The sequence below is a fragment of the Bombyx mori genome, chromosome 7 (assembly GCF_030269925.1).
Source record: "Bombyx mori chromosome 7, ASM3026992v2".
Lineage (NCBI taxonomy): Eukaryota > Metazoa > Arthropoda > Insecta > Lepidoptera > Bombycidae > Bombyx > Bombyx mori.
Window position 1 is genome coordinate 9,780,537 of NC_085113.1, and position 16,277 is coordinate 9,796,813.

General features: G+C 38.5%; 1 protein-coding gene across 1 annotated transcript in view; it reads left to right on the forward strand.

Moving 5' to 3' along the window:
- Positions 1-9,968: 9,968 nt before the first annotated feature.
- LOC101746814 (apyrase) overlaps positions 9,969-16,277 on the forward strand; it is a 30,760-nt gene continuing 24,451 nt past the window's right edge. Inside the window, exon 1 of the mRNA XM_038012060.2 lies at positions 9,969-12,618. The gene's annotated coding sequence lies outside the window, so the exon portion shown is untranslated. The remainder of the gene's footprint in view (positions 12,619-16,277) is intronic.

Genomic DNA, 16,277 nt, shown 5'->3' on the forward strand with positions numbered 1-16,277 from the left:
CAGTCTGCCGACCGAGAGGGCTGGTGGTCGTGGCGCCGACGACCGCCAGTCCGGCGTCCCGAGGGGGAGGGTGATGGGAGAGATGTGCTCCGCACTAAACGCTTCACTTTCCCCCCTTTGCCTTGTCATGAGTTCTGTCTCATGCGAGGTTTGGACGTTGGTTGTTGAGCGACAGGAGGTTTTAGTCAGTTCGACTCTGACATACCCCGCTCAGTATCCCCAGAAAAGGGCGGAAGTCCGGCGATTTCCTCTTGACCAAAAAAAAAAAAATTTACATTGATTATTGTTTGGCGGGTTAATTTTTTACCATTTCAATGTCACTTGACGCACCTTAAATTTATTTTTATCTTAATTGCTAGATATTAGCTAGTTTCATTTTATAATTGACTTCACATTGTATGTTATAGTTTTCAGAAAAGCTGACTTTAAATTTTAGAAATGTATTATATATATATATATATTTCTCATTATTCTAATTTGTATATTTACGCTCTCTGCAACTGATACATCAGTTCAAAATATTTGCATATAATTGAGAGAGCGCACCGATGATAGTCCCGTTTCTTTTCTCTCCCAGTTTTTTTTGTAATTATATTTTATCCAAATTTTAAACTTTAAATGGCTCTCCTTTTAAGTTGCAAAATGTCGCTTAAACCAAGTAGTAAGTTCACTTTTCGACGCTGTTGATTTTTGAATCGTGCGCATCGAATTGGGCGCAAATTCAGAATTCAATTCAAATTGCGCAAAAATCAAATCTAGGGCCGCATAACCGTGCGTGATTTGTTCCCAGTTATATATTTATTTATTATTATTACATCGTGGTGCGACCAGGGACGTCTTAAACTAGGATGGGGCCCTTGGGCACACAAGAATTTGAGGCCCCTTTGGAAAGTCGTCGTGGCCTAAAGGAAAAGACGTCCGGTGCATTCGTGTTGAAGCGATGCACCGGTGTTCGAATCCCGCAGGCGGGTACCAATTTTTCTAATGAAATACGTACTCAACAAATGTTCACGATTGACTTCCACGGTGAAGGAATAACATCGTGTAATAAAAACCAAACCCGCAAAATTATAATTTGCGTAATCACTGGTGGTAGGACCTCTTGTGAGTCCGCACGGGTAGGTACCACCACCCCGCCTATTTCCGCCGTGAAGCAGTAATGCGTTTCGGTTCGAAGGGTGGGGTAGCCGTTGTAACTATACTGAGACCTTAGAACTTATATCTCGAGGTGGGTGGCGCATTTACGTTGTAGATGTCTATGGGCTCCAGTAACCACTTAACACCAGGTGGGCTGTGAGCTCGTCCATCCATCAAAGCAATAAAAAAAAAAAAAAAAAGTAAAAAAAGTGAATTATAATAATATATTTTTTTTTATTGCCCTTGTAGTCAGACGAGCATACGGCCCACCTGATGGTGAGTGGTTACCGTCGCCCATGGACTTCAGCAATGCCAGGAGCAGAGCCAAGCCGCTGCCTACCGCTCAACTCGAAAATTATGATATTACAATTGATTGATTTAGAATTGATGATATTAGATAATAGAATTAGACTGGTTTTTTGGTTACGATTTCGATAACGGTTTCTTACGGGATTTCTGTTGAGCAAAATCTTCTATTATAGGCATAGTATATGTCTTGTAAATACCTTCTGATTACTGATTTGTGAAAAAAGTGTAATGTGCCCGACAAAAATGTTATGAGAATAAACGTGTGAGAGAAATTGACGGTCTTTCGGGGACCCCTGAGAATGGGGGCCCTGGGCACGGGCCCCGTGTGCCCTTATGTTAAAGACGGTATTGGGTGCGACTCTGCTGGTGTTCAAATAATATAATTACTTTTAAACATGTTTACGAATGACTTCTAAGAAAGAACCTAATTTTGTAAAAACCCGCCAAATTTACATATTATTTTTGAGTAATTACTGCCCCTTGGCCCTTTATACTAGTGCGTGTCTGGTATATTAGGCGTAATTGGCCATTTAAAAAAAAACGTTATTACAATTTTTTTAAACTCAACCTTCAGTGTCATCTTAAAACTCAGACAAAATAAAAACTCTCAATAGATTATTCTCAAACGAGTTCAATGGTTTTTTTTTCATTTCGATCAGACAAAACGTCCAAATAAGTCCAAAGAGAGTTCAATCTAAACAGATTCAGTACGAATTGAAAAGCAATTTGTAGCTCCTTTTGCGTGAGTTGGAGCAATCGTACAGAGAAGCTATTGCACCTTTTACTTTGTTAAGCGATTTTCATTTTGGATTGCGGTGATACAGCTATTTGGCTAAGTTAATCGCAACTTATCACTAAGCAGACACCAATGGAGAAGGAGATCCTTACGCGGAAGTGGCATTGGATTGGTCACACTTTGAGAAAGCCCGATACCCACCTATCAAAGAGAGCACTGACCTGGAAAGTGTCTGGCAAAAGGAAGAGAGGCCGCCCCAGAACATCTTGGCGTCGCTCGGTGGAGCAGGAGCTAGGAGTCTTGGGCACGACGTGGGAGGAGCTAGAACAGACTACCCAAGACCGATATAAATAGAAAAATTTGATTCGAGCCCTACACCCCAGCAGAGGGTAATAGGAAAGAATGATGATGATGATAAATCGTAACGTGCAACTGATTAGCCGCTTCTAGCATTGTTGACGTCAATAAGATCACTTGCAATTTTGTAGTTTGTAAACGTTTGTACTCTCTGCGTAGATGTTTTGAGTCGTTTTTTTTAATGCTGTGATTGGTGGACCAGCTCACAGCCCACCTGGTGTTAAGTGGTTACTGGAGCCCATAGATATAGCTACTACGTAAATACGCCACCCACCTTGAGATATAAGTTCTAGGGTCTCAGTATAGTTACAATGGCTGCCCCACCCTTCAAGCCGAAACGCATTACTGCTTCATGGCAAAAATAGGCAGAGCGGTGGTGCCTCCCCTTGTGGATTCACAAGAGGTCCTACCACCAGTAATTACGCAAATTATAATCTTGTGGGTTTGATTTTTATTACACGATGTTATTCCTTCACCGTGGAAGTCAATCGTGAACATTTGTTAAGTACGTATTTCATTAGACAAATTGGTACTCGCCTGGGATTCGAACACCATTGCATCGCTAGATACAAATGCCACGACAACTTCTGTATGCATTGATACTGTTTGATTGTTCTATATTAATGTTAAGACTTCTATATCCCAGTCAATAGACACCAAAAATGAATCTTGCCATTTGCCACCTTTTTGTAGTTAATTCCTTAAGAATTGATTTCAAATTAATGTCCACTACGAAAATTTTATGTATAGTAAAATCTAGTATTCACAAAATTGTTATGTTTTTCATTTCAAAATAAGTAAAAAGATGGCATAATAATAAACCAACTAAAAATTACAGTGTGTTGCCTCCAGTTGGTACAACACATCTCGTGTTACTTAAAAAATAGTAAATATAACTATAAGATCCTTCGATAATTGCAACTACTCTCTCTCTCAAACTCTAATAAAATATTCTTCTTATAGACACAATGTGCGATCTTTTTTTTATGTCTGAGGGATTGCTGGTGGCCCGGAGGCCTTTCCAGTTTCACCAGGAGAGGTGGGCGAGTAAGGGCTAAGCCAGGAGGGGTGGGATTTGCTAACAGCTGCCCGAGCGCCTCCAAAGGAGACTTAACAACGCAAGAGCAGCTGCTTCGCGAATGAGTCTACTACCAGATGGGAATCGCGACCCGCTGAGAAGATCCGGCGAGAAACTCAGCAGTCTTCAATGTGCAATCATTTCAGAGAAGCCCTAATATTCAGACGTTGTATTTTGGTAGAAAATTATTAATGTTCTCACTGACTCGCTACATTTGGAACGAACAAACATTACATTCTCCAGATCTTTTTTTTTTTTATTGCTTAGATGGGTGGACGAGCTTACAGCCCACCTGGTGTTAAGTGGTTACTGGAGCCCATAGACATCCACGACGTAAATGTGCACCCACCTTGAGATATCAGTTCTAAGGTCTCAGTATAGTTACAACGGCTGCCCCGCCCTTCAAACCGAAACGCATTATTGCTTCACGGCAGAAATAGGCAGGGTGGTGGACCTACCCGCGCGGACTCACAATTGGTCCTACCACCAGTAAATCTTCTCGACTTGATCTAATAATGTAATCACAACTTCTTAGTACGAAACAAATTATACAAGGAACAATAATATTAAACGGATCTGTGATATTTTGTCTGAAATTGGAAATCTTTAAAAGTATACATGCTCTGTTATTTTTCTCTCTGATAAATTTAGTTCTTTTCAATTTACATAATTTACATTCATATTTCGCTCTATACGATTTGTTTTTTTTAAATCATTTTTCATGTAGATTCATGTATGCAATTGTTGTGAGTTATAGTCATATCAAATTAAGGCAACGTTATATTGCTTTGTTGAATTGAAATAATTGAAATTCTGTCACGAAATAATTAAATGTTCTGGGTACGACGGTAATGACATTCAGTCCTCGAAACTCATGTCACCAGCGAACCTCATGTCTATAGGAAAACAAGTTATAAGTGAGGCACCTTAACGATAAAAGTAAGCCATCTCTTTATCCGGATTATCAATAATTTTTTTGGGGAATTGTATCCGCATCCATTTTTGCGTGATTGAGTTTCAAACATACAAACATTCACATGTATACTATTAGCATAAACTTCAATTGGATTTACGTAAGATAAGGATAAAATTCAATTTCGCTAGAATGTAATGTGTGCACCCCGGGGGAATGAAACAATTTAATCAGTCTCAGAAACAAAAGGATTCCTAAGCCAATGCAATATAAAATTTAGGGCATATGTGGATGTGGATGTACCGCTTTGTACGTGCAATTATTGCACAAATTGTTACTGGTGGTAGGACGTCTTGTGAATCCGCACGAGTAGATACCATCACCCTGTCTATTTTTGCCTTGAAGCAGTAATGCGTTTCGATTTGAAGGATGGGGCAACAGTTGTACCAGACTGAGGCTTTAGAACTTATATCACAAGGTGCGTGGCGGCTTTTATGTTATTAATATCTATGGGCTCTAGAAACTACTCGACACCAGAAAAGGCCGTAAGATCGTACCCCAATCTAAGAAAAATTGGTATCAGCCTGCTAGATTCGAATAGTGTTGTATCGTTTGATACAAGTGCACCGGACATCTTATCCTTTAGGCCAGGAGCACTTTGTATCTAAAGCGAAACCGAGTCGCTTCCTTTTTATTTACTAAAGTTTTCAACTTATCAATTCGCAATCTGGAAACGAAGATGCATTCAAGAGGGAACAGCGTAGCTTATTAAAAATCAAACCAGAAAAAATTACGTGCTCACTGGTAAAAGATCGTATCGCGAGACCTCATTGGCACTATGTTACCAACTTCTATCGCGAATTGTAAGCCGCTTTGGGTTGAAGAGGAACATAATCGATTCATCCATTGGGACTTCGATTTTTTGTCTCTTATTATGGGGTGATCGATAAAGAAATTAGGGATATTTATAAATCAAACGAGGCAATTTTTTTTTTTGTTCCCACGTCAACTTGTCTCGTGCTAAGTTCGTAAAGAACTTGTGTTACAGGTCCCAGATAACGGAAATAAATGTAAGATTTTTCTTGTACGCGTACATAATATATTTAATATTTAATATACATCCATAACCCTGGAAAATACATTTATATTTATCATACAAATATCTTCCCTTGGCGGGATTCGAACCCGCGACGCCCTTGTGTAGTGACCATGTCGCTTACCACTACACCAGACGACCGTTAAAGACCGTTAGTTTCTTCATAACTAAAAATAACCAAGTCAAGAAGAGCTCCCGCTTAATTTTGCGCGTTCTAAATCGCGGACACAATCTCGTTATAACTATAGTTAATTCCACTAACGGTACAACATTAAATAGACATAACCACAACTTAGAATATAATTAACGTTAAATATAATCCGGGTCGGTGCTGTATCGCGGTAATAGTTTCATGGGAGAGACGGGACGGGATCATCGCATCGTATTAAGCGTACCCTGCTTAATACGATGCTTATGACGGAAATTGATAAGCCTTGTAGCTGTTTACTGTGCAAAATCGAAATGGTTTTTACTTCATCATCATCATCATGCTTTCCTATTACCCTCTGCTGGGGTGTAGGGCTCGAATCAAATTTTTCCATTTGTATCGGTCTTGGGCAGTCTGTTCTAGCTCCTCCCACGTCATGCCCAAGACCCCTAGCTCCTGCTCCACCGAGCGACGCCAAGTTGTTCTGGGGCGGCCTCTCTTCCTTTTACCAGACACTTTCCAGGTCAGTGCTCTGAGTCAGAGAGCACTGCCATGGTTTTTACTTAGAATGTGATTTTAATGGCGCTTTTGTATCACGGAGTCTTTACCGCCGATTTGAAACGCAGCTTTAGCACTGACTATATTTGACAAGAAAACAACCAGGGTTTTGCTTTTCTCTAATTATTTTTGGCTAAACCCAGAACCAATACTAAACATTTCATAACTATGATTTATGCTACTGAGTATTAACCAAAGAAGTACATATGCATCAAACCCTAATTATGCATTAACCCATCATTGATCAACTCATTATTGGCCAAGACATCATTGGCCAAATTTATCACTTTTTTAGGCTCTAGAAAACAAGGAAGCTTTCGCATAATCTATTTGTCCAAAAATATTTATTATTCTACTATTATTCTTAATTACTCGACGAGCTCACGGCCTACTTGATGTTAAGTGGCTACCGGAAACCCTAAACATAAGAAGATGAATACTGTCAATGACCTGAACTCAAAGTAAGCAGATCTGTAAGCACGCGCCCTATGAATCTATTACCAGAACGTACTCCCCAATATGACTTCTGCCTTATATTTTGACACATGAATATTTTATTGTTCAGAAGAAAAAGAAGAAGATAATAAAGATGTGAAACTGCCCGTTTGAAGCTAAAAGAGGAGTTTGTCTGCAGGCATTGAAAATTATAAAGTCCAATATGCTGTTTAAACGAAGAAAAAACACAAAAAGCAACAGAAGCACCGTAGTGCTGTCGCAATCATCACAACTATTTCAATATCTGACAGGCTAAACTTATGTTTGTGTTTATTTTTAAACTGATATTTGTGGGCCTATGCACACCAAGTTTTTTATCCTACAGAGCGGTTTGTTGTCGTCTGTATCGATACAAACGCGATGCTAACGCGCATGTGTATCGATACAAACGCGCGTTAGCATCGCGTCTGTATCGATAAAACGCGCGTCAACGGCGCGCTTTTATCCCACAGAATGGTTTCTTGTCGTTTGTATTGATACTAACGCGTATTTGAATTTATACAGGTGTGCAAAGGTCTACAGGCTGCGTCTGACTTGCGTGCGTATCGCGTCTGTATCGCTACGAAGGCGCGTCGATGGCGCGTTTAAAAAACGTGGTGTGCACAGGCCCTTAGGTTGCTTAACTTTTCATCGTGTTCCAAATCACACGAGCGTTAAGATTTTAATAGCGAAAGCGTAGTCAATATAACGATGATTCTTATGCTCTCCCCGACCGTATATTTTGGCCTTGTACTGCGGAGTTACGCAAACACCATATCCTTAAGAGAAATACCGTGAGCACACTGGAAGTATTTGCTTCACAGGACTTCGCACTTCGCAAAGCTCTTAAACGTGTTTAAATATACACTAAAGGTTTTTTTTTCTCTCTTTTTTATAACTAAAGTCATTCAGAAACGAGAATTCAAGTTATTTGTCTTTTTATTTATTTCAATTGAGTCTGTAATGATATTACTGAAGTTGGACGTTCTTAAAACATTTTTTAGGTGAAAACTGTGGCCTCAAATGACGAATAATTGTTTAATCAATATATTAATACGTGAAGCAAAAACTTTGTACCCCTTTTTACGAAAATTGCGCGGACGGAGGAGTATGAAATTTTCCACACTTATAGCGAATATAGAGAAGGAGTGCAGAACGCTAATATTTTTTTTTAATTATGCTTAAAAAAATACATTAATTAAATCAACAAAGAAAACATTACACACACTACCATATATTTGACACAGCACATACATATAACTATACTCTTTGTGTATTGTCAATTGTCAAACTTTTGTTATTCTTTAAAGTCAAATTCAAATTGAGAATAGATTAATTATGGTTTGTCTTTATTAATATCTTTATCTAAAGTGTAATCTTGGCGAAATTTTCGATTATAATATAAAAGTATAATAGTATTTGACAGTAGAATCATAATAGTGTACAAACTTATAATTTCAATTAAATATAGTCGAATTTCGACTACTGCGGGGACCACTAGTTTATATTATATTCTGAATAATTATTTTGCCTGATTTATGTTACAAGCAGTTTCATTTCGTTCTTTTAAACACGAACCAAACAATTTGAGGCGCGATGTATAATTAATGAGTATGAAGAAATATACGCAGTGGCTTAATCAAAAGCATTAAAAACTTATTTCAATGATATATACGTGACTGCATCGCGGTGAATATAGGCAAGAAGGTAGTGCCTAACCCTGAGGGCTTACAACGCATCGTACAGCCAATCAAAAAAATCAGTTTGCGAATTATAATTTAGTTTATCTTCTATACTATAATAATATTATAAAGAGGAAAGATTTGTTTGTTTGTTTGTTTCGAATAGGCTCCGAAACTACTGGACCGATTTGAAAAATTCTTTTTCCATTAGAAGCCGACATTGTCCCTGATGAACATAGCCTACTTTTTTTTTTTTTTTTAATTTTTTTTTTTTTGGTTTCATGTGTGTTTTAATGTTTCCGAAGCGAAGCGAGGGCGAGTCGCTAGTTCTTCAATAAACAACCTTCAAAAATTTATTATTTGTTATCTTTGAAATATTACAGCGCCAATTCAAAACGCTATTTAGAATATCGTACAAGAATCAGTTTCAAGTTCTGCAACACATTAAGATTTCCAAGTTTCGGGGCCACGTAACGTCATTTCGTTAGAATCAAGTCTAACGCTTAGTTCATTAGGTTAAGCGAGGTATTATTGTGATTAATCACTTAACTTTAATGTTTATGAAAGCGGAGTTTCGCTTTAGTTTCTTGATATACGTAATTTACGAGACTAGTGGTCCCGCAGTAGTCGAAATTCGACTATAATTAATTGGAATTTTAAGTTTGTACACCATTATGATTGTATTTTATACTTCTTTAATCACAAATTTCGCCAAGACTACACTATAAAAAAATATTAATAAAGACAAACAATATTTAATCTATTCTCAATTTGACAACACACGTCAAGAACAAAAGTTTGACAATAAATAATAGTATGCATGCGTGTGTGCGTCAAATACATGGTATGTAGTGTGTGTAATGTTTTCTTTATTGATTTAATGTATCTTTTATACATTATTTAAAATAAATATTAGCATTGTGCACTTCTTCTCTATAAGTGTGGAAAATTTCATACTCCTCCGTCTGCGCAGTTTTCGTAAAAAAGGGATACAAAGTTTTTGCTTCACGTATTAATATATAGATACCCCGCGTGATACATTACTGCGACCTAAATATTATGTTCCGTTTGAAGGGTACTTAGTCTTATTGTTAGATTACTCATTTCGTGAAGATGATTTAGCCTTAAATGAGCTTAAGGGTGAATCCAATCGTTTTATTTTACGGGCTCTGCCCCTGGCATTGCTGAAGTCCATGGGTGACGGTAACCACTCACCATCAGGTGGGCCGTATGCTCTTCTGCCTACAAGGGCAATAAAAATAAATAAAAATAAACTGAGTTTTCCTAATAACAATGTGTATTGTATAAACATATACTAAAAGTGTTCGTCGAAAATTAAATTACAAGTGTATTAAAACGATTAGATACATTGAAATTGATTTTACACCGAAAATATTGTACTGTAAGGAGCCTCCGAAACATCGTCATCGAATACTCGGCAAACCTATATAAGGAGGGTACTTAGATAATTCCGCACATCCTGCTCGTTACACTCGCAGTGCACGGACGACTTGCGATAATTAGTGTTGGTTGCTAGCAAGGTCACGTAAGCCATTTTGTTATTATTTTTGTAAATTGATTGTAGAAGTTTGCAGTAATTGGTTTAGTAATAATAGTGTTGATTGTACTTGTATAGGTTAGATTTTATGATCTGAGTTGTAATTATACGGATCGTTTGTTAACTTAATAATTTCTTTATAACATTCCACTTCTGATTCCTAATATCAGAAGTGGGATAAAGGACTCAAATAGCCCACAGTAGCGTAAAACTCTGAACTTTGTTTTGTTTTACAATGACTGCTTACTTTGATGCTTTCATACTTTATTTGTTATTTTTATTGTGTGATTGCAAATTTTAACTGTGATAATGAGACATACTGAAACTCCTAGTACACGGAGGCGACCGTCTCGAGATGATTCTCGTAATCGAAAACGACATGCTTTCGCGATCACAGAGATGATAGACAAAATCGCGATACGAACGATAGAGGTCGTACTTCACGAGATGGCTTACGGGTCCGAGACCAGCGTGATTCTCGCAGTACTGATGTGCGTCGGTCACGTGCTCGGGTTAGGCGCGGGTCGCGTAGTAGGGACCGCTCTCGTAGTGTGCCCGTCGCGGAAGGGCGAGATCGCGCTCGCGCACGGTTGAACCTGCTGCGACACGTTCTAACGATAAGGCGCGCGCTGAACAGACCACCGATATTCTACGGACAGTTACGACTCCCATGTCGAATATCGTTGGTTCGCAACAAGGTCGCGTAGAATCTAGTATCCCTGGTTCTGAGGCGTCTACCCTCGCCAGTGCTTTAATAGAACTTTAATAGTGATACGGGGCATAATGGGCCCTCAGGTTACAGCCGCGAACGCTAATCTACTCACGATTTGATTTCATTTTTAGTGGAGGTCAGGTTAGGCCGAGTCCTCATAGGGTTCAGGCACTAATTGAGTCACCAGTGACTCGTAATGTCACACAGGTAGATAATTCCTGAGGTTGACTGCATACTTCCGAAGGTGAATTCGGGACTATGTTGGCAAAATGGTCAATTCAACTTTTGAGATTACAGCTCATTCTGAACATCACAAAATGCAAGACAACAGACATCCGCCCTGCAGCTTCTGGTAGGAACAGACTCCACCACACCTGTGGTGAGGACTCTATTTAGTGATGTCACGACTGAGGTGTTTCGGAGCCGTGAAGTTCGTCGAGAACTAGGTCGAGGTAGAGCTCATCAATTGGTACCATGGAGTGAAAAGCGACATGATGCTCGCGTGGACAGGCACCGACGAGCAGCAGCCGTTTTTAATGTCGATAATCTTGTTTTGGTAATAACTCACAGTCTACAGGAAATCTAGATCCGGCAATCCGTGGACCTTGCTGAATGGTGAGGATGGTGCCTCACGGGCATTGTCGCCAGCTCGGGCCCCTCGATGGTTCCTGCGACAGTAGCACGCAAGCGACGTGCCGGTAGCTGTGTATTATCGGTCGGCAGCGGCAGTTATGTCAAAACTACACAGGCAGCTGCACAATATATGGCATCGTGACGGGGCGAGTGGACCCCTGAGACATGTGCTGCCTTCTTTGAGAGTAAGCGAAGTTGATGGTAACCATTGTTCACAGATATACGTATTCTTATGGTGAACCTGAAGGGTGAGCTATAGATGATTGCTCTCTAGTTACGTATCCCTCACTCGGAGTCACGGTGAGATGCCTCAATACGATTGGTCTAGGCTGGCGTATTGAGAAGCCTCGGCACGTTTGAGTGTGGTCGGCGTGTCGGGAAGCTTCACACGTTTGAATACGTTCTGCGTGTGGAATGCACTCGTACGTTTTTAATACGATCTTCGTACGAGTGGGTCTGGGACCATTTTACGTATCCCTCACTCGTCTGATTAATTCTACACGGTGAGATGCCTCAATGCGATCGGCCTAAGCTGGCGTATTGAGAAGCCTCGGCACGTTTGAGTACTGTCGGCGTGCCGGGAAGCTTCACACGTTTGAATATGCTCTGCGTGTGGAATGCACTCGTACGTTTTTAATACGATCTTCGTACGAGTGGGTCTGGGACCATTTTACAGGGATCACTGGTAACCAAATGCAGAAGACAATCAACGAAGGGCGACGCACACTGGCCCTTGGATACTAACAGGAATATGCGCATTAGGTTTTATACTTTCGAGAGTGATGTATGTGTGTTATATGAGCAAGATTTATGACAAACGATGTATGAATTAATTGACTGTGGACAGGATGATTGTGCTGTAAGTTCGAGTGCCCCTAAGCTTCTCCGAATTATTGGTAATGGTTTTGTTCTGTTTTATATGATGGTGATGAGAACACTATGCAAACGAAGCCCGTTCCTTTGACCGGTCTGTCTATGCCCTTGCTTGATGACTACGTGGAGGCTAACCCGCCGACTTCTCCGGTGGCGGGTTCAAGCGGAACCCAAAGGATTTGTGTCGAGGACGACTCAACGTCAGGAGAGGCCGTGTAAGGAGCCTCCGAAACATCGTCATCGAATACTCGGCAAACCTATATAAGGAGGGTACTTAGATAATTCCGCACATCCTGCTCGTTACACTCGCAGTGCACGGACGACTTGCGATAATTAGTGTTGGTTGCTAGCAAGGTCACGTAAGCCATTTTGTTATTATTTTTGTAAATTGATTGTAGAAGTTTGCAGTAATTGGTTTAGTAATAATAGTGTTGATTGTACTTGTATAGGTTAGATTTTATGATCTGAGTTGTAATTATACGGATCGTTTGTTAACTTAATAATTTCTTTATAACATTCCACTTCTGATTCCTAATAGTACAATATATTTGATTTTACACCGAAAATATTGTATAATATATTTGTTTTTACACCGAAAATATTGTATAATATATTTGTTTTTACACCGAAAATATTGTATAATATATTTGATTTTACACCGAAAATATTGTATAATATATTTGATTTTATACCGAAAATATTATAATATATTTGATTTTACACCGAAAATATTGTATAATATTTTTTTTTTCAAAGACCAATATGTTTCCTTTTAGAATCATTAAGGTGAAAATAAGGACGGTGTTTAGAAAAAGAAAAAGATACTAGTTAGATAGGTACTAGGGTAGTATTTTGCTTGCAAACGGGTAATAGCCACAGGTCTACCTATTTTGGTCACGCATCATAAAAATTAATATATCTAATAGAGCGTTCCAGATTGCCGTTACATTTGAGACACCGACCTCAATTCTGAAGGTAGTATTCTCATTGTGACATCTACGATCCTACGATCCCGGTAACCACTCAACCGCAAATGAGTTGAGAGCTCGCTCTCATCTATGAAATAAATAATAGACTATTTATTTTTTATTGTATTGTTTTCGCTAAAGTTTGACCTGCCGAAGAAGGAAAAGGGCGTGTCTAGCCTAAAACACTCAAAAATGTACAATTTGCACATAACGTCCCTACGCAGTCTGTAAACATTTAAGTCAGCTTGAAGTCACTAGAAATACCTAACTCTCAAACTAGGTAGATCCATTAATCAGTAAAAATCTATGGAATCCGTTTTGCATACAATTATTTTTGGTAAATCGCACCAGTCGATGCGGGTTTACGATAAGACGTACCCATGGAGAAATTCCAATGATGAACCAATTTTTGTCACAACCAAATCATAATCATTTACTCGTTACAAAGGGAAATATGAGAAATGCACTGGACATAGTACACTCAGAGAGCGCGGAGCAAAATCATCCAGTTCCCTAACGTCCGACCAGAACTGAGGAACATCAAAGAATACAATGAACTATGTTGATGCACGTCTGCACATTGTTTCAAATCTCTTGCATTACATAATTAGACTTCATTTTAGAGTGGAATGGCTTTATTACTTTATTACTATATAATTTTTCTAATGAAATACGTACTTAACAAATGTTCACGATTGACTTCAACGGTGAAGGAATAACATCGTGCAATAAATATGAAACCCGCAAAATTATAATTTGCATAATTACTGGTGGTAGGACCTCTTGTGAGTCCGCACGGGTAGGTACCACCGCCCCGCCTATTTCTGCCGTGAAGCAGTAATGCCTTTCGGTTTGAAGGGTGGGGCAGCCGTTGTGACTATACTGAGACCTTAGAACTATATCTCAAGGTGTGTGGCGCATTTACGTTGTAGATGTCTATGGGCTCCAGTAACCACTTAACACCAGGTGGGCTGTGAGCTTGTCCACACATCTAAGCAATAAAAAAAAAAACTAATTTCAGAACGTATTCCCCGTATATTTCTTCAACCAGATTGTGCAATTTCCGTAACTTCTTACAATTTTTTATTTCATTTCACTTGTCGTTTTCCCGGAAAATTTACTCGAGATAAAACGTATTCATAAAACGAACATGACGTTTTTTGCTTGACGTAAAAGTCAACTGAAGTTAAATTGCCAGATTTTGCCAACATAATAATGTTAATTGGTTGCTCAACTGATTGACGTATTACAAGTATTCGTTAACATTCATTTCAAGAAACTCCCTAAAAAGGCTATTTACAATTTAGAGTTTAGATAATAAAGTTATATTTTTTTTTCGCATCGAAGTTCATAAAAGACTATATTCGCCTTCTGCCTCTCCTTATCTCTGTCTTTCTGTAATTTTTATTGTTTTATTGCGCATATGTCTGAGAAGATTTAAGTATCAAAGTTTGAAAATAGATTTAAATCTTTAAAATAATTTAAAAGCCAATATTAAATCAATGAAAATAATCGAATGTCTCCATTAATTAAACTTTTAATAAGAATAGAGAAATCCCGCCGCAAGTTAAACATTTCTCGTTCACGTCACATAAAATTCATTGTACAAAGTTCTTTAATAACTTTATTGGTCAATCAGACTTTGGTCCATTAAACCGTTATACATTTTAAGCACAAAAGCTCCCCGCTAGTTAGTAAGCGATAGTTACTTAAGATGCAATGTTCCGTAAAATTGCATAGACTTCGAGTGTGTCGAACTACTGCGCAAGAAGGATCCTTTTAACTTGGTCATGTTATAGAAAACTGTTTCAAGTTGTGGGAAAAGTTCTTGATATAGTATAACCTCAAATTTAACTAGTCTGTTTAGCTACTAAACAAAGAAAATCCCTTTTATCATCATCATCATCACATAAGCTGCCGGGGTATACAGTTCTTCTAATATATCTCTACTGAAAGAATTTCTGTGACAAAAGCAATGTTTTTCTCAAAATGAGTTTCCGATTTTCAGTACCACCATACTATATTATTACTTTACCTCATCCACTAGTAGGAGCAAAGGCATCCTGACGCAAAACGTCCTGAGAGATAGAAGTGCTAGGTAATTGTGTACCAAGCTGCTATAGTACCAATACTCACCGTTTTCATCACTCAACTCCTCATCATAATCATAATTTTCTGTCTATAGCCCGAAAAGCTCCATTGGTACACTTGGTACGTTCATTCGCTTTACACGACCTGCCTAATGATTTAATTTAACAAATTATGCTATTGACTGACTCAGTGGTAATATTTAGTGCCCTGACTGCTGAGCTGAAGGTCGTAGCTTCAGCTCCCACACCGAGCAAACATTCGTTCAATGAACAGGTTTGTTTATTAGGGTTGGTTTACGAACTTCTATATTTAAATGTACGTAAATATGCATGTCAGTATTTATAATATGTAATAAATAAATATTTAATAACAATCACGCCACGTTAACTGGTCCCGTGTTAAGTTCATAAAGAACTTGTGTTACAGGTACCAGATAACGGAAATAAATGTAAGATTTTTATTATACACGTGCATATATTTAATATACATCCATAACCCTGGAAAAGACATTTATATTTAATTTTATCATACAAATATCTTCCCTTGGCGGGATTCGAACCCGCTGCCCCTTGTGTAGTGACCATGTCGTCTTATATTGCAGCGAACCCTAGTTTGGGCCCAGATGATCGTGTGTGATTTATTCCCGGCTATTATTATTGTTGTAAGCTCTTTGAAGTGATAACTGCCATATGATGAGCTTGCTCTTGAAGATCTACAAAATGTTTTCATCTCTTTTACCTTCTTATTTATTTATTTTATTTTATACTTATTGTACACAAAAAGAAAATACAATAAAAACCGATTTAAAGAATGTCTAAATACTATGTACAAAGGCGAGCTTAACTCATTCATGAGTTTTCTTCCAGCAAACCATTAGCAGAGAGAAATACGATGTATAAGAGGGGAATAGTGTACAATATAAAAGCTATTAAAGCATGACTTTAAACTAAGCTT